Source organism: Arvicanthis niloticus, chromosome 1 (assembly GCF_011762505.2).
Source record: "Arvicanthis niloticus isolate mArvNil1 chromosome 1, mArvNil1.pat.X, whole genome shotgun sequence".
NCBI classification, from domain to species: Eukaryota; Metazoa; Chordata; class Mammalia; order Rodentia; family Muridae; genus Arvicanthis; species Arvicanthis niloticus.
In genome coordinates this window covers 35,046,217-35,065,448 of record NC_047658.1, presented here as the reverse complement: position 1 = coordinate 35,065,448, position 19,232 = coordinate 35,046,217, and the positions used below count along the sequence as shown (strand labels likewise).

The following is a 19,232-nucleotide window of genomic DNA, read 5'->3' as shown; positions in this document are numbered from 1 at the left end:
GCTTCTTGTCATCAGCAATAGTGTCTGGGTTTGGTGTCTGCAGATTTTTGAATACTTGCTATTCAAGGTATTTACTTGTTTAGGAAAGATATTCATATTCCTCTACTAAGGATGCAGTTGTATTTAACATTGTGGACAATAGATTCTCATCACATGTGTAAATTGCAAATATGTCATTCCGGTGATTGATGGAGTCTTTTGTCTTTTCTTTGATGTTTCTGTTCTTTCTTTGTGTGATCTTGTGGTAGTTGTTAGTTTTGGTGTAACATTTTAGGTATTTATAATCATTGAGAGAGAGAATGAGAGGAATGTAAAGTAAAGCAAAAAGGTATACATGTTGAGTGTGAGCTGTCATGTAGTTGCTCTGTGGAGGATAACATCACATATGTATAGGCATTTCTTCCCATAGTCTTTCAAAAGACTCCCATAAAAATAATTCCTTTTCTTAATGGACACTATCATCTTTTTTCAGAATATACATTCTTTTTTTGTGTCCTCTGCAGTGATAATGGACTTGATGAAATTCTGATTGACAGAGGAACTAAAGGCAAATATGCAGATTTTATACACACACACACACACACACACACACACACACACACTTGTAGGCTTTGCTTGCTCTGATGAAAAAAACTAACTCTAACTGGATCCTCAGTGCATTTATTTTACATATCTGTATCGAGGTTGGTTTAGTTTACTGCCTCCATAAGAGACAGGTTCATGGTATATGGAAAGAAGTCAAGACACAATTATCTAATCTTTTTTCTCTGTCTTTTTAAATTTTTATTGGATATTTTATTTACATTTCAGATGCCATCCCCTTTCCCCATTTGCCCTCCCTAGAAAACCCTTATCCCACCCCCTTCTCCTTTTTGATTTTATACATTTTTAAGTGTTAATCAAAGCTTTATAAGTTTGGTAATGCTCAATAACAAGATGCCCATACAATCAGAAGTGTAACCCAATACCCAACCTAGATATATCAACTATCTTTGACTGGTGGAGACACTTGAACATCTCCTCCATGTTCCCCCTGCCCCCCCCCTTGTCACCTGGCTCCTCCTCTCCTTCTCCTTCTCCCCTCTTTACTCCTTCACTTAATCTCCTTACTCCTCCAACCTTAGCTCCTCCTACATATCACCCTTCCTGTTAAAATAAAATGTTTCTCTTAAAATATAATTAGAGCATAACTATACCAATTAGTGTCAGTAAGGTACAAGATAGACCTAATACTCAGTCCATCATTTTGTTGACTAACCAGAACCTCTGTCATCTCTCCTAACTAAATCACTTAATTCTGAACCTAGCTTTTTTCTTGGCTTTATAATGAATGTCAGATGAAAACCATCTTCTTAAATCTTTTCTCTCTAAGTAAATAGCTGGGATTGGCTATGATACTATAAGTCTTCAACCTCGTCAGAAATCCAGAATGACTGAGTTAACTGAAATTATGGGAAACACAAAGCATAGCTTCTAAAACTTAGCCAATTTATAGAGACCGCTGAGCACCTGGACAGTCCCTATACTACAAAATGTTGGATCATCTGATCTTCAGGTTTCTGGCCCAGGATCATCTGACAGACCTAGTGATGCAAAATTATTAAGGGCTGATTACTCTGTCTTGGCAGATATGAAGAGTTGACTATTACTCAAGTGTCCTTTTTGGGACAGTGATGGTCTGTAGATGAAAAGAGGCAATTCTTGCCTAGTGGCTGTCTCACCACAACTGGAGTAACTCCAAAGATGCTCAATTTCTTCTTAGAATCTAAGACAGGAAGCTGTCAGGAGCAGACAGGTTTCTAATCAAAAAGAATATTAATATAGAAATGTTTGTAACTTCAATTCTGTGGACTTCTGACGTTTTGAAAAAACCAACTATCCATGTAAGGCAATCTGGACAGTTGTCTATTAACTCCTCTCAGCTATTTCTAAATAAAATATAGAAAACACCCTAACAATAAACCCAGAGCTATTAATTTGCTATAGGCTCTTAACTCACAGGCTAACAATCTCAAATCAGTTAGAAAAGTTAAAGAAGGACTGGGTCTAAACCTTGTATTCCTAAATGTGTTATATAGGCACAATGCCTATGAGAGTAACAATATTAATCTCACTTTTATATCAATAAGAAGCTCATACCAATGAAAATCTTAAATTTGGAATCAAAGTAAATTTTGTACCATTTAAGAAATTATAACTTCATCTTAATAACAATTATATATATTCCTACCAATAGGTTATGGCTATGCAATAAAACCTAGCTAATCCTCTCTATTCCAACAAAACCACTACCTTCCCCTAAAAAGACAGTCCAATATTAAACCACCTCAGTCCCCAAGCCCAGGGAATAGGGGTGCCGACTCTTCATTAACTTCTTCAAGCTGATTATGGGCGTTGAAATATTAGAAGAGGGGTGGGGGAAGAGTAAGTTGATAAGCCTCTGATGCTGTGTCTTCACTGCATCCAGCTGGAATTCCAGGACATCAGAGGTTTGAGCAGGTCTGCTCAGCTTGCTCGATGAGTAGATACACCAAAGCTGTGTACTCTGCAATATACAATTCTCAAAACAAATTTTAGTATCAAGATAATTTATTGTTTGAATTCTGGAATCTAGTCTTCTGGCGGCCTGCCTTGGTCATATCTAAGCCATATAATTCTGGGAGTTTCTATGAGGGTGTGCTCCCACTATCCTCCTATTTCCACCTCACTGCTCTTAAATTCCTCAACACTAGGGAATCCAAACTTAAAGTCACTCCACTTCCACTGATGCCTAACTGCTTACCCCATTCCCCCTCCTCCAATTACTATGAGGGTATGCTCCCATCATCCTCCCATACCCACCTCCTTGCTCTGGAAATTCCCCAACACTAGAGAATCTAAACTTTCAGGCACCAAGGCCTTCCTCTTCCACTGATGCCTGGTAAGGCCACCCTCAACTACCCATACAGGTGGAGCCATGAGTCCCTACCTTTTTGTTCTCAGGCTGGAGATTTTAGAATGGCTACTCCAGCTTGTTTCTTAGGACCTATTGCTTGAAAATTTGTTTTCCAGGCTTTTACTCTAAGGTAGAGTCTGTCTTTGCACTGAGGTGGGTTTCCTGTATGCAGTATAATGCTGGGTCCTGTTTATGTATACAGTCAATTAGCCTATGTCTTTTAATTGGGAAATTGCGTCCATTGATGTTAGGAGATATTAAGGAACAGTGATTGTTGCTTCCTGTTATTTTTGTTCTTAGAGGTGGAATTATCTTTGTGTGGCTATCTTCTTTTGGATTTTTTGGAAGAGGGTTATTTTCTTGCTCTCTAGGGTATAATTTCCCTCCTTGTATTGGAGCTTTCCTGCAATTATCCTTTGTAATGCTGGGTTTGTGGAAAGATATTGTGTAAATTTGGTTTTTTTGTGGAATATCTTGGTTTCTCAATCTATGGTAATTTAGAGTATTGCTGCATATAGTAGCCCGGGCAGGTTACCAGTATTGCTGGCAGGCCCTACACTCACTGTCAAGACACGGGTATAAATTTCACATAGGCAGCAGTTGTCTAATGGAAAGACCTACAAACTTTACACATGGCAGCAGATAGGAATGTTGTGAGCATACTGCCCTTGCTTTAGCTAATAAAGAACAAAGATTTGTAATAGTTTTCCTTTGATTTTTGCACATGACTGTATTGCACATACATACTCATAACCTATAGCTTGGGTAATTTATCTGTGATGGTTTTAAAAGATCATCCCATCTTGGCTTGTTGATTATTTCTCTGCCCACATAGAAGAACACACAGTGTTTGGAAAGTGCCATATGATAGTACAGCCTGTCCCTATACCTATTACATGCAATTTTCCCCAAGTGAAAAGGGGCTCAGAGACTGGCTGAGTACATAAGCGAGGGAAAATTAGAGTTGGATGGCTTCATGTATGAAGCTATAGGAAAGCCATTATTCATGCTGAGAATCATTCTTGTGCCAGTATTTGCATGAGAGATTCAAACTTTAGTATGTAGCCTGTAATTTATGTCATGCAAGTAAACAGAATAACCTCATTAGTTTCCAAGACTTCATCTTGGAGAGATTGTAAATAGGTTTGCTCTTTGAAACTCATGAGAGTGTGAGATATAGTTTACATTTCTGTCCAAGTGAGGGAGGGTTTTTGTACTTGTGGTAGTTGGCATACTACACCAAAACTTCATTTGAGTTTAGGAACTCAGTAATGTTCTTCTTGATATGTAGAATGAGGCAAGTAACTGAAGCAAAGTAGCATGAGATAGAAGTAATTACATAGGAAAAATTTACATGGTTGGTCTCAACAGCGCTTACAGGAATTGTTGCACAGTCATGGACAGTATAATAATGGGTAGAGTCATCCCTGAGTATTATCTATCTGGAGCATAGCACTCAGTTAACAGGCATGGAGGCCACATGGGTGTTTCTATAGGCCATAAGAGATGGATTCCACTGTGACCTGGCAGACAGGCAGAGAGACTAAGTGGCTATGTCAAAAGTTGTAGCAAAGATGGGATTTGGTATTGGCTTCTGACATAGTGAGATAAATGGTGGTGATGCATGTATTCATAGTTGGGGGAATATGAGATGAGGGCACAAATTACATCAGAAATACACAGCTCAGTATCCTCAAAACTAGGGCCCACGGGAAGAGTCATATAATAATTAGGAATCAAGTGACTGTGGAAGAGCAAAATGATAGCATTTGAGTCCTCAATTTGAAACAGAGAAGGGGTGGGTCAGTGGGACAGTGCCATTTAGTCCTTAGGCTTAGTTATACTCACATGTGTGTGACAATGGCAACTAAATATAATTCAACATAGAAAAGGCTGGAATTACGAAAAAATCAACAAAGGAAGATTCTCCCACACATTCACTTGGGTGACTGGTATATGGAATACATAGGGTCAGTTTTAGTTTTAGGGTATGGAAGCAGATAAATGGAGCAATATAACTATCTCCCCTAGAGCCGAGAGAGGTATAAACCGAGGTAGTAGAAGGAATATTATTAGTCTCTGATGGACCCATGGCTGCCAATAGAGATACTTGTCGATCAACAATGAAATCCCCAGGGATTACAGCATCTACAAGACAGTAGAAATGTACTTAGCACTTCTCAGAGAAATAAGTATGAAGAAAGCTATGCATGATGCCCACTTGATATAGCTTTCTGTTACTGTGTTTACAGCAATAGCTTTGAGACTGTCATGGACATTTAGTATCTTTGTTGAGGCCCTGCTCAGCAGGATCTCTAAAAGATAGAAAGATTTCTGCATTTCTAAGTGATATAAGACTAGCATAGAAAGAGTGTTTATAAAGTAGGATTGCATCCTGAATTAGATAAGAGAATGTATATGCAAGGGAATGGGAGTATCCTGTGTACTGGAGGCAAAGTTTTAAGATGTGTGTTGAGCTAGAACTCCTAAGCAAAAATAATGAAGCAAAGCATAATGTTGTGGTAAAGAACTTCTAGGAGCCTTTAAAGCCTCATTAGAACTTTATAAAGGGCATCCACGATAAAGCAATATAGGTGAAGACAGTACAGCCTATCCTTGATGTGGAGACTTATCCTGCAAAATTGGTGAGTCTGTTTTCAGTGAGAAAGTATGCAGATTAATGGATGATTTACACAACACTGGCTTTTCCAAAAAGCTTCCTGTCCTGTGTGAAGAGAGAACAGCAGATACCACAGCCAAAGTGCCAAGCCCGAGGCTCTCTGATGACCCAGGTCATACACAAACATAGTTTATACTACTAGTGCTAGCATATATACTTTTTGTAATTAGGGATACGTTAGTTAGAAGAGCTAGTTAGAAAGCAGTCTTAATGTGACAGTTCTTATGTACTCATACAGGTTCCCACTAAAAGGTCTCCCATCAGCCTCTTTGAATGATGTTATCAATATGACAACCTGTAGTGGGGATGTGATTGCTTAGAAAGGCAGTTGCTAGAAGATCCCTTAAAACTTCTGAGAAAAAAATAGTGTAGCACAAAACCATGATATATGCACAGAGAATGGGAGTGTGAGAAATGTTTGAAAAGATTATAAGAAAGCCTTTTACAGATTTAAATCTGAAAATGTGATTGTGTATTTTATTGTACTTTAATTTTCAATCATTTAATCATGGTATTATACTTTCTGATAATTGTCTACAATTATAAGAACGTGGTAAGAAATTTTGTTAGTGGCTGTTTTTAATTGTTAGGCAAAAATGAGGAGTTGATCATTGAATCAAATATTTTTGTCAAAACAATTAACATTAGAAAATACTACCAGTGGTTTGTACAGACCTGGGACTATTTTACTCTATCATGCATTGTGACATCATTCAGTCTTCACCTTACACCAAGATTCAGACATTCTTTGTCCTCTGCCTAATTCTCAAACTGAGATGAAGTTAAGTAAAGAGTCAGTAGAGGAACCTTGAGTGCTCATTAGGTCTCTACTCAAATGATCCTTATGTCTTCTTGGTGAATTTCTTTCATCTAATTTGGAGCATTTCCTTTTGGGAGGACATTTATCGGGCTAGGAGGGCTTCATTCACTACACTGTTAATGAAGCTCATGGATTTATTACTTTGAAAGTGCTTTCTTTACTTGCTTCATTTATTTAAGAATTAAATAGTTATTGTAGTTGTGGGGGCTGTTCAGTTGTGCTGCTGACAGTCATGGCAGGGAAATTTCAGCTTTTCAGTCATTACCATTGCTCCTTTGTGCGTTTTGGTGATGCTTGTGCCTGAATTTCAACTCTAAAGCCCAAAAATTGATTGACTTACCAAGTAAGTTTAATGCACTTTCTTTTTAATTTTTAAATTTTATTGATGCCCTGCACTGGATAAATGGCATGACCATCATATCTGTCTAGGAGAAAAGAAGTAACAGGAAATTATGCCTTAGCCTAGTTTCATTTTTATTTTATTTTCAATATATTTTAATAAATTATTTTTCATAATTGTTTTGAGATTATAATATAATTACATCACTTCTTCCTATGCTTGCTTCCTCCTATACATGACTCCTTGCCCTCTTTCTAGCCTATTTTTATGTTAATTATCGTTATAGGCATATAGGTGTATAGGTATACATCTATTTTTAAATAAATAAATATGATTGGCTATGTACATATAAATATGTATACTTATGCTTATATTTGTTTTTATACATATAGCATTGATCATCTTGTAATGGAAAACCAATCAGAGTTTGTGCCTTGCTTTGCTATGATAATTTTTTGTTTTTGTTTTTTATTTTTTCAAACCTTCTGGATGAGTTGTAATTTTGGGAACATTTTTTGTGTTAACCCACATGAAAGAAAGATTTTAGTTTTTGAACCTTGATATGGACACTTACTTATCTAACCTTCCTATGAAACTCAAGGTGACCCCACTGTACCTTTAAATCTTCAGTTAGTTTTTTTATACCACATCAATTACAGTTATCTTCAACTGCCTGTATTCTTAGGAAATTGGCCTTTCTCCAGCGTAATGTACCAGGATAGGTGCCTGACCAAACAACCTGTGGTTGACCCATTCACCAGGGAGGATATCAAAGATATGTATTTCTTTCTTTACAAGACTTATATGGTTGCATGTTTTGGAAACTATTGCTTTTTAATCATGATGCAGAGATTAGTTTGCAAAGAGTATGGTCTTTGATTACTGTTAAAATTATAGCTACATGTTGGAAAATTATCTGCTTTTTAACTTAATTATGTATTTCTAAGTTTTTGAAGTTTTAATACAATTGCATTATTGCTCCCTTTTATTTCTTTTAAATATTCCCGTATAATCCTCATTGTTTATTCTCAAATTCAAAGCTTCTTTTTTATTACTCTCTCTCTCTCTTTCTCTCTCTCTCTCTCTCTCTCTCTCTCTCTCTCTCTCACACACACACACACACACACACACACACACACACACATACACACACACACACAGTCCTAAGTATATACAATAAAAATAACCTGTATTCTTTAATCCAATTTTGCTGTGTTGTTCAGCTCCTCCCAAACATTTGAGAAACATTTTATGTAGTATGGGCTTTGGCAGGTTTAGGATGAGCTTAAAAGTAATTTGTGATATTTTCATGCCCTCATCTTTTTGAAATAATTTTCCCCTGCCACCCCTGTGTTTTTGTGTGTATGTTGTAACGTTGCAATAAGTTTTGAAAAGTGTAAACATGATCAAATGTTTTGATTTATTGTTTTTATCAGGATAATTTTATTGATACCATATTTCTTCCTGTTTTGTATAAATTTTAGAATTAGGTTGATCATGAGAAGAAAATTATAATACCTATGGTAACCTGGATATCCATTGCACCCAACCTCTGCATTGCTTGTGAATATTGCACTTATAATAATATTAATACATTTTGTCTAGGAGTTTGGGACTTTTAAACCTTATATCCATCATACTAATCATGCAAAAAGATTTTTCTCTTTCAATGTTCGTATTTTATATTTCATCAGTATTCCTATATATTTTCCATATGCTTTTATAATTCTGAGGCAGGCTCTCACAGTACTGCCTATAATCATCTCAGACTCAGGCACTCAAGAGGTGTCTGTCTCTATTTTCCTATGAAGCCTTCATTTAAGACACAGACCTCACCAATTCCTGATGGTATTATTCATTGAGTGTCTTTCTGTCTTTTATTTTCCATTATTATTTATTTATTGTGTGTGAAACTCAATTAAATTCTAATGGTTTCATGCAGTTGTATGTTTGCTGGCTATATTTTAAAATCTATATATTTTGTTCATATCTTACTATTTCTATAGAAATGGCATGATCTTCTTTTCAACCAGATGTAATTTACTTTTCATTTTCTTTTGTAATTGTCTCATGACAATATCCAGTAATTTTTATGTGAAGTGCCATATACACTTGTATCTTTTCCTTTGTAACATTTGTGAAAGTACTGACTCATTTTGGATTCTGGTTGTTTACTTCCATTTAAATTCATGATCTTTTATACCATACATGAACTTATACTTTGAGTTTTTAAATTCTTCTTGGATTAGCTTTGCTTAATAAATATAATGTTTATACATTGATATGATGAGTTTTGGATACTTTCATTCCAATATTTCTGCCTTAACTACTACTCTGCTAAATACTATTTTCAAAGCCTGTATACATTTTTAATTGATTTAAAAAGTAACAACTCTATGAAGAATAGGGACATTATTTCCATATCTATCTCTCTATTTCTTCCACTGTACACTTCATATCACTCTAAAATTCATGACCTCTTCATTAGTATTGTTAAACAGTAAAACAAACATGTTAAGATATAAACACACTTGTTGAATTAATTTTATATTTCTGAGTGTACAATATTCTGTGTGTTTAAGGATAGAGCTTGTAACAGAGGTTATAGAGGTTTTTGAAAGTGATTATAAAGTCTTCCAAGATCAATGAGCCCACTAGTCATGTAACCTTTTTTGCTTTTCATTGTAGTGACTGATTTCCCCCTTGTTAAGCAAACTTTTGGTCTAATTAGGTAGCTATTAATTAGTGAAAAGATATAAGAGCTCCTAGTTTATTTTTAGAGATATCTTGTCATGCTGACGATTGTTCAAAGGGAAGATTACTGGGTTGTACAATTCATATTCTTTTCTTTAACAGTTTTCCTCTCTGAACACTAGTACTCAACAGGCAAGTTTTTATGTACTTCAAGTTTAATTTCTCATAGATGCATAGAAAATCCAGTGTTTTCAGCAATACAGATTTACTTGCCAATTCTTGGAAGTAATCAAAGACAACAGAAGTAGGGTATAATTTTGTGGCATCTCTTGGATTCACCATATGAATAACTCAAAAGGTATTATTCCTGAATGACTCTGGAAGTTTTTAGATACTATATATTCCATCGTGGGCATATCATCTGTTCAAGTATATTAAATTTTATGCATACACACCTATCATATGTAATTTGGGGTAAATGTAATACAATGGCTCTCTTGTCATATTGACCATCTGTCTTATTGCTTCTTTTCCTCATCAGATTTACTTCTTCAATACTCATAGAAATGCTTTGTAGATTTGTCTATTCAGAATATTAGGTATATAGTTGTCTTAATCCTTTCTAAAATTAGAATAGTAAGATATTTTATACTTTTCACCATACTTACCCCAAAGTCATGATTTTATTAATTAAGAATAAAACCAATCTGTAATGTGTAGATGAAAATGGCTTTAAATTTCTAAGTGTTCCTCTGGGATTTTATAAAATATTACTTTTGTACAAAAATATCTTCTAGGGCATATAAGTAATTTGTCATGCTTTGTTTTATACAATTTGGACAAAAGTCATAATGGCCTAGTGAATTGGCTGCTGTATATAGTCCTGGAATTGCAAAGATAGGAGTAATTCATCTATGCTATATATGAAGGCTATCATCCTTGTTGGTCAAAGACAATCTGGTGAAAACCTGAGGTCTCATTACATAAAAAATGTAGACAAATACAACAAAATGGAAGTTGAGTTTGCAAAGAATAGTGATTATATTATTGATATGGGAAAAAAGAAAGGAAACCAAGTAAAAGAGAAAAAAGGAAATTGGCATAAATTAGTAGCAAATACAGAGTGAAATTTTACCTGTTAGTTTAACTTTGTAAGAGAGTAGGGAGTTGATGGTAGTAGCATGGAAAATATCGAGTGTGGTGAGGAAAAGAACTATAATCAGGTCAACTGCACAGTAACTGTGAGTTAGGAAAGTCACAGAATATCAGTGTTCTCTGTGGCGTTCCTTGACAGATATGCTTGATCGTTAATTGACTGGTTTATGGTTGGCAATACCACACCATAACGGAAGTATCAGTAAGCAGCACAGAGGCAACTTGGTTACTTTTAGGAGTACTGAGAAATGTGTGTAATGATGAGCAACAGCCCTGAAAGATACTTATGGTGTAGCAAAAGCAAGTGGTATTAAAATGTTTTGTTTACCTAAAATATAGCAAGTATATTTGTTCTTATTGTAATAATCTGCTGCAATGTGAAGCTACTTCACTGAGAGTGATGCTAAATTGTAAGAGAATCTGGAATAGATCAGCAATACAACCAGCATCTGGCATCCCCAAAACAACACCCATCGGATTCTGGTAGCAATAAGGTTAGGTGTCTGAGGCAATAATCATTAAAGGCAATGCATCACTGTAATATCTAGAGTTACAGAAATCTTCAACATGGCATATTCTTATTAAAATTTGTAATTATAGATCTAGAATTGTGTATAATTAATGAAACTTGCAGAACCCATCAGCAGTTTTATATTTTTTCCAATATAGTGTGTGTTTGTACATAGGTTTAGGACTGAACCCTTTGTCTCATCCGTTCCACCTAGAGAAGACTACTTATCCATATTTTCACATATAGTATTTATGGTAGGTCTATGTCTATCAGTGGGACCCTGTAAATTTCCACTATATTTTTCATAGTAGAAATAGTGTTCTTCTGGATGTTATAATCTTTCTGCCACCTCTTCCATTGTATTCTCTGAGTCTTGAGTGTTTAGTGAGTATTGATTTTATTCATTAGTTCATATTAGTCATATAATGATCAGTTGTGTTTTAACCACAGGATTATTATAATAATCTCACTCTCCTGCAAAATGAAGCTACTATACCAAGAGTGAATGCTGCAAGGTTTTAAAATTTAAATTGAAAATGTAGATAGTAATTATGCTGACTCAGAAAGTTGGTAGCTGAAGGTTCTTTTTCAAGGTCCATTATCACAGTACCTAGGGATAGTTGTTCAGTTTCTGAGTATTTGGAATAACTTCTTTCCTTGACAGTGACAGAAGTCTACTTTACTAACAAAAAATATGACAAACAGTTTATAAGTGGATTTGAGCTGCCAAGGGCAATAGTACCCTAAAAAGTGTTAAGATTTAGATAATGATAATACTCGAGGAAAGTTGGTAAAATAACGAAGTTTACCTAGAAGTTTTGTACTACTGTTATCTGTAATATTCACCTTAAAGGAGACCAAATATAATGATATGATAAAGACTCTATCACTTTAATATTGTTAGAAATTTAAATATCAACCTATGAGAAAGTACAATATATGTTAATGTTTTGACAGAATCTTGGCTCACCTGGTATGTGGAATGTATTGGAGAGTCCTCTGTGCTCTTTTTGATCCACTACAACTTAGTGGCTCACAAAGATGGAACAGCACAGAAGCTTTCTCATGTCCTAATGTTTCAGAAAACAAAAATGGAAACTTGAGTAGAATCTCAGAGGAAAACTTCAGAAATATGGTAGAAGTTTGGAGGTTCAAATAAAGTGTGTATCCTTGATTTATATTCAAATGGTTAATTTTTTATGGTCAAATATGTCTGAGTGGGAAGTTAACTCAGTTACTTTTTAATTTGAGCACATGTATTTCTTCTCCACCACAGAAATAAAAATTCATGGTTAGTGTTGTGGATGTGCAATTCCAAAACATGAAGAGAAGTGACAAATCTCTTAGTATTGCTGGTCAGCAAAAGTAGATTAATTGATGAATTTTAATGAGAATCACTGCCTTAAATGAGCCAGAGGTGGTAGAGATTTGAATCAAAATTTTATTTGCTGAACACAACAGCAGAATTGCACAGATAAGTTGCAGTTATAAATAAAAGTTACATATACAAGACATCAACTAGGTCAGCCAGAAAAAAAAATAAAAGTCATAACAGCATGGTTGGTGGAGGAACTCATGAATTTCCACTCATATATTAGTTGCTATTGCATTGTATGAACTGTTGAATAATCTATATTATAATCAGGAATGGTTGAATTCAATAGCTACTTGCAATCACATAGATTTCCAAATATCTATGCACATACAGGTAGTCCTAAAGATATATTATAAAGAATTGGATACTGGGTTCCACAATTCTCTATTTTGATTTTTTGTAATGATCTCTAGCTATTGCAAAGAGAAGGTACATGATGAGCAGAAACTAAACTTATCCTTGGGTTTGAACATAATTTTATTATTTTATTATTATTATTATTATTATTATTATTATTATTATTATTATTATTATTATTAAATACTTTTTTGTATTTCAGTTGTTATTCCCCTCTTGGTCTGCCACCCAACTGTTCCTCAACCCATTCCTCCTCCTCCATCTCCAAGAGGATGTCTCCACTCCCACCTCCACCCCATCAGACCTCCATACTCCCTGGGGCCTCAAGTTTCTCGATGGTTAGGCACATCTCCATTCATTAAGGCCAGACTAGGCAGTCCTCTGCTATACACATGTTGGAAGCCTCATATCAGTTAGTGTATGGTGCCTGGTTGGTGGCTCAATGTCTGAGAGATCACAGGGTTCCAGATACTGCTGGTCCTCCTATAGGTTACCCTCCTCCCCAGCTTCTTCCAGCCTGTCCCTAATTCAACCACTTGAGCCCTGGCTTCTGTCCATTGGTTGAGTGTAAGTATCTGCATTTGACTCTTTCAGCTGCTTTTTGGGTCTCTCAGCCATGCTAGGCTCCTGTCTATAAGCACACAATAGCATCAGAAATAGGCTTTGGAGCCTCCCCTTGTGCTGGATCCCAATTTGGACCTGTCACAGAATCTCCTTTCCTTCGGGATCTTCTCCATTTTTGACCCTGCAGTTCTTTTAGTCCGGAACAATTCTGGGTCGGAGCTTTTGACTTTGGGATGACAACTCCATCCCTCCACTTGATGCCCTTTCTTTATACTGGAGGTGGACTCTACAAGTTTCCTCTCTCCACTGTAGGGCATTTCATCTATTGTCCCTTCCATTAAGTCCTGAGTGTCTCTGACCTGACAGGTCTCCAGTACATTCTAGAGGGTGCCCCCATCTTCTATCTCCGGAGGTTACCTCTTTCCATTTTTGTCTGCTGGCAAACAGGGCTTCACACCTGTCCTCCCAATACCTGATCATGTTCCCCTTTTCCCCTCCTCCTCCTCCCTTCTCCCACCTAAGTTTCTCCCTTCCTCTGTCCCCTACCATGATTGTTTTCTTCTCCCTCCTAAATGGAATTGAGGTGTCCTCAATTGGACCCTTCTCTTGTTAACCTTCTTGAGTGCTGTGGATTATATCCTGGGTATATATGTACTTTCTTTTTGACTAATATCCACTTATTAGTGAGTACATGTCATGTATGTCCTTTTGGGTCCAAGTTACCTCACTGAGGATGATTATTTCTAGTTCTATTCATTTGCCTGCAAAACTCATAATGTCCTCATTCTTAATTGCTAAGTAGTATTCTATTGTGTAAGTAAACAACATTTTCTGTATCTATTCTTCTGTTATGGTTAATATGGATTATTTCCTTCTTCTGGCTATCACAAATCAGGTCGCAATAAACATAGTGCAAAATGTGCCACTTTGGCATGGTGGGGCATCTTTTGGTATATGCCTAAGGGTGGTATAGCTGTGTTTTCAGGTAAATCTATTTCCAATTTTCTGAGGAACCTCAAGATTGATTTCCAGAGTGGGTGTAACAGTTTGCAATCCCACCAGCAATGGAGGAATGTTCTTCTTTTTCCACATCTTTGCCAAAATGTGTTGTCACCTGAGTTTTTGATCTTAGCCATTCTGATTGCTGTAAGGTAGAATTTCAGGGTTGTTTTTCTATCCATTATAGTTGGAGACTATGCTGGTTTAATACATTTGTCATTGTAGATTCTCCTACAGTAACCATGGCTTGCTATATATCTGACTCTTTATCTAGGTTTCTACTACTAAAAAAAAGATGCCACTCTTGCTGATTAGGCCAAAGTGCATTTAGAGGATGTTTCTTCTCTGCTTTTAAAAACACACATACAGATACCATTAAGTGACTGATCAGATAATATTTAAGGACATATTTGTATATATGTATACATACATGGTTCCATTAACGATTGCTTGAAAAATTAGTCATAAATTTGAAGGAGAACATGTAGTAATATATGAAAGGGTTTGAAGGAGGAAAGGGAAGGCACAAATGTTGTCCTAATTTATATTGTCAGAAATAACAGAAAGAGGCTGGAAAAGTGCTCAGTGGTTAAAAAAGTCCGCCCTTCTAGAGGTCCTGAGTTCAAGCCTCAACAACCACATGGTGTGTTACAATGATATATAGTGGGATCTGATGCCCTCTTTTGGGCAGATAGAACACTCATATACAAAAAGTTAATAAATCTTAATAAAAGAGTTGTTCACATAGATTCACACATACATGAACATGTATACATTTACATCAACATATCCAGGAATGCATGGGCACACACACAGAAAGAAGACAGAGTTATTGAAGTTAGTGTAAGTAGTGTTTGAAGGAACAGAGAACATCATTTAGATTAGATTATGAGCACTAGCTTTAAATGAGTGCATAATATTTATATATTTATGTTGAAAAATATTTTTAAGAAATTAAGGTACCAGAGCAACAGCAGTAGACTTTGTACTCTATATGGTACCTTTGTGCATACATGAGTTCAATCTTCAACCATAATTGATTATGAAAATACACATACACACACTGATAAACACACACGTGTGTATATACAAAAATCATGCATGCTCATATGTATACACACAGAAGAGCAAGAATTCCTAAAGTTATCATAGTTTAGGGATATAGATAGTTATGGTATGCTCAGAGGATTTTTACCAACATAATATTTACATATTAATATTTAATATTTTTTATGAAGTTAAGACACCAGAGAAGCAATAGTGGAGTTTATCCTCTGGATGCATGTGACTATAAACATATGTGTGACCACTGCACATCAAAAATTGCCTGTGTATACACAAATATACACATACAAGCACACACAAACACACATATGCAATAACACAGAGAATGGTTAAAATTTCACACAATATTTTTTTCTAAAATACCTCTTAAGATATTTTTTTTTTACTGTCATGTCATTTTAGGACACTCCAGGCAAACTGAGCTCAAAATCATCATTTTTTTTTCCTTTAATGCAAGAAGCTCTTTGCAGGGAACTCTAATATATATAAAAAGCTCATGTATATAGTAATGGCACTGGGGGAAACTGAAACAGGCAGATTTCAGAGTCTTCATTCAGCAAGTTCCATAATCAATGAAAATTTCATGTGAGACATTACTATTTAGTAATTTAAAAAACCTTATTCTTTGATATTTCCATTCATGTATTTAATAAGGATTTACCATATCTACCATCAGTTTACCAAATCTCATATTCAACATCTCACCTACCTTCTGTAATAATTTTGATATTTTTCTTTCAAAATCATTGATTTCAATAAGTACTTTATATATCTATGCACAAAGTGAACAACACAGGAACATTCCAAATTTTTAACACATAAGGAGATAGAGGAGGAGACAGTAGGAGTGAGGAAAAATATAATTACTATGGGAGAAATTATGTTTAGAATCTAGAAATGTTCTAAAAGCCACTTTACATGCTGCATTTGGAGTAAGCAACATGGATTCCAGGAAGTCACTGTTACCCTATAACTGAGTGGTAATTCTTTTGTATTTCTTCATTTACTGTAAAGTGTGAGGTCTGAGTGCTTCATTTTGATACTTATATGTGTTATCTCTCCCATAGAATAATGTAAGGATGGAGATTTGCTTCATGTTACAATGTAGATGAGTCAGATTGGTGGCATTGATGTAGAAGCTTGAAGGGTGAGTGCAAACTGTATTTAAAAGTAATATTGAATTCATAATCACATGAATATATAACATGAAGTTATAAGCATTCATTACATATACCAGTTATTAAATTTGTTCAGTAGTAACTATCATCACTAAAAGTGGATATAATAATTTTGTAGTATTGTTAAAATTTTATGTGAGCATTTTTCTCCTAGGAATTCCCAGGATAGTGTTACTGATTCTGTATTGTGTTTCCTAAGAAATGGTATCTCACAGAAAACATTTAACTAATAATAGGGTCCAGATTTGTGTATGTCTGGTCTAAATTTGATCTGACAGTATTTATTCTAAGTGTAACCTCTTGTTTTCACTTATTAATTAAAATAAAATAAACACCTTCTACTTACAGTTTTCTAGAGATTGCTTCATTAACAAAATATGTTTGAAGCTGAAATCCATGTATATATGAGTGCTAGGGAAGATTAATAGACTTAAGAAATAGTGCATTACTCATCTGTCAGACCCACAAAGAAGATGGTCTTGTGGGGAAACCATGGACAGTAGGAAAGGAGTTTGATAGTCTGATCAGAATGAATGTAAACACAAATACGTTGTTTTACTATATCTGGTTTATAGTAACACCTCAGAGAGTCACATAAATGGTTTTCCTAAAACCATTTATGAACATATTATTGTGAATAAATAGGAAAATCTGATATAATATGACATCTTTGTGTCAGACAATTGAGAATTTATCTATTTAGAAATCACGTTCAATATATTTAAATATGTCATGTGTGTTGCAATTAGTCTATGCTATATTTCTATAGTTTAGTCAGCTTTCACAACACATCAGATATAGAACATGGCTCCATTCATTAGACACACTTTTATATCTTAGTAGAACTGTATAAGGAGAGGAATTTTGATTTATCTCTGTCTATCTCTATGCTTTACTCATATTTATTAGAATATGCTCTCCTATACATTGCCTTAGTTAGGGTCACTATTGCTGTGATGAAACTCTACAAGTAAAAACACACTGTGGAGGATAAGGTTTATTTGGCTTACATTCCCTCATAATAGTATATCATTGAAATATGCAAGGGCAGATACTCAAACAGTGCAAGAACCTGGAGGTAGTAGCTGATTCAGACTTTATGGAAGGGTGCTGTTTACTGGTTTGCTCTTATGACTTAGCTCAGCTTGCTTTGTTAGGAACATAGAACCACCAGCACATAGATTGCATTGCCAATAATGGGTTGGGTGTCTCCTATCAATAATTAATTAAGAAAATGCAGTACAATGATTACCTCAGTCAGATCTTATAGAAATATTTTTCAATTAATGTTTTCTTGTATCCAATGACATTAGCCATTATCAAGTTTAAAATATACTAGCCAGCACATACTTGTAACTGTGATGACAGTGACAGAAACAGCAACTCTATTTTACAGTGCCAAGCCTCAGCTGCTTGGGATTCAAAGAGCTCTTCATGTCTTTAAACATCACAACATCTGAGTGACTCTTGTACTAGTAACTTTGGCTGTAAGCCAAGGTATATCCTTGTCCACCACTTGAAAACAGCATCTGTGTGGTAATTTTAGGAAACACTAAAATACTTAACCTTAATGATGCTGAGTTTGTGCTAAGTTTTGAATCATGAGTGAAAATTCAAGTTCTCCAACTGTTCTCTCTCTCTCTGAATATTATGTTAGTGTTGAGGCTCCCTATGATGTTTAGAAGAGTTTGACAATACAACAAAAAGTGATCTATTTTAGCATTGGATGGGGTACTCTTTGAACCTCAATGGTTTTGAGAACTGTTGGCTTCTTAAAGTCATTGAAATGGGATATATCTATATCTATATCTATATCTATATCTATATCTATATCTATATCTATATACCTATATATATCTATATCTCTATATATCAATCTTAAATACATGTTTATAATTTTAAGTATATTCATATTAATTTATGTTTTCCTTTAATTATGTCATTTATTTCACATAGAGTTTGACTATATTGAACAGGAATATTGCAATTCAAGAACTAAAGCCATGGTTTCTCTCAGCATCCTGAGAATTTCACACTGGAGGAGGCCACTATACTAATTTTTGGTATTGTAAAATTATTGCTTTCTTATTTCTCTTTTGGTTATGGATTGCTCATTAAACTTATTAAATTGAAGTTTATATTTTGTTATACTCTGAAATTTGCAGAAGTTATTAGATATACTTACATTTTTGATTGCTGAGTTCTTTACACAAGGTTATGCCTTTTCAAGAAAATTGCAGATTTTCTTGTCCTTAAGGACCAGGCATTGAAAAGGAAAGAAACAGACATTACTGTACCTAGTTATAGTAGAGGAGAATGTGTATTGTACATTAAAGGGCATAGCCAGAGGCAGAAACATCAGAAACATCTAGGAGAGTCAAGAGTTGTCATGACCCTGAGCCCTGTAAAGAGAGAGTGAAGAGGAGGGGAGACAGTAGAGAGGAGAACTTGTTCCAGTAGCCAGGATGTCCAAGGTACAGGGGCAGATAACCATAATGGCTTCATCATATAAGGAAGTGCGTCTGGGAGAAGACTCACTCAATCTCAGTCCATGGCCTG

The 19,232-nt window shown here is 35.2% G+C and overlaps 1 long non-coding RNA gene across 1 annotated transcript in view; it reads left to right on the top strand.

Moving 5' to 3' along the window:
- LOC143443068 (uncharacterized) overlaps positions 1-18,730 on the top strand; it is a 56,416-nt gene extending 37,686 nt beyond the window's left edge. Inside the window, exons 2-3 of the long non-coding RNA XR_013111785.1 lie at positions 16,563-16,642; positions 18,630-18,730. This is a non-coding gene — a long non-coding RNA (uncharacterized LOC143443068). The remainder of the gene's footprint in view (positions 1-16,562; positions 16,643-18,629) is intronic.
- The last annotated feature ends 502 nt before the right edge of the window (positions 18,731-19,232 follow it).